Below are 926 nucleotides of genomic sequence, written 5' to 3' on the forward strand. Positions count from 1 at the left end.
TGATTCCTGGAATTCTCATTAAGAATTTTGATACCTTTTTCCACTCTATTTTCGAAAAAAAAAATTACAAAATCATAAAATCCAAAAATATTCCTAGTTTGAGTCTAGAGTATCATTGTAAGTTTGGTGTCAATTGCATGCATTCAATCATGTGTCTTAAGGATCTTCAAATAATTCTTGATGATTTCTTACTCTGATCTTTGAATTCTCTTGACTTGGGTGTTCATGTGTCTCATATGCATTCTCATTTTGTTAGTGTCAGTAGTATACAAACTGCTAAGTTTGGTGTCTTGCATGCATTGTTATTTGATTTTAGTTGCATTTTGATTATTAAAAATCCAAAAATATTTTTTTGTTTGTGTCTTCTCAAGTCAATAATACAGAGAATTGAAGATTCAGAACATACAGCAGAGGAATTGCACAGAAAAAGCTGGGCGTTCAAAACGCCCAGTGAAGAAGGACAGACTGGCGTTTAAACGCCAGCCAGGGTACCTGGTTGGGCATTTAACGCCCAAAAGGGTAGAATTTTGGGCGTTAAACGCCAGAATGTGCACCATTCTGGGCGTTTAACGCCAGGATGGCACAAGAGGGAAGATTTTGTTTTCAAATCAAATTTTTTTCAAGTTTTCAAAGTTTTTCAAAATCAAATCTTTTTCAAATCATATCTTTTCAATCATATGTTTTCAAAATTGATTTCTTTCTATTTTCAAAGTACTTGCTATCAATTAATGATTTGACTCAACATTTCAAGTATGTTGCCTTTTCTGTTGAGAGAGGTTTAATGTCTGAATCATATCTTTTCTTGATAGCCAAGTCTTTAATTTTTAAAATCAAATCTTTTTAAAATGTTTTTCAAATCATATCTTCTCAATCACATCTTTTTAAAACTAATCATATCTTCTTAACCACATCTTTTTCAAAATAAC

This window comes from Arachis duranensis, chromosome 6, assembly GCF_000817695.3.
Source record: "Arachis duranensis cultivar V14167 chromosome 6, aradu.V14167.gnm2.J7QH, whole genome shotgun sequence".
Taxonomy (NCBI): domain Eukaryota; kingdom Viridiplantae; phylum Streptophyta; class Magnoliopsida; order Fabales; family Fabaceae; genus Arachis; species Arachis duranensis.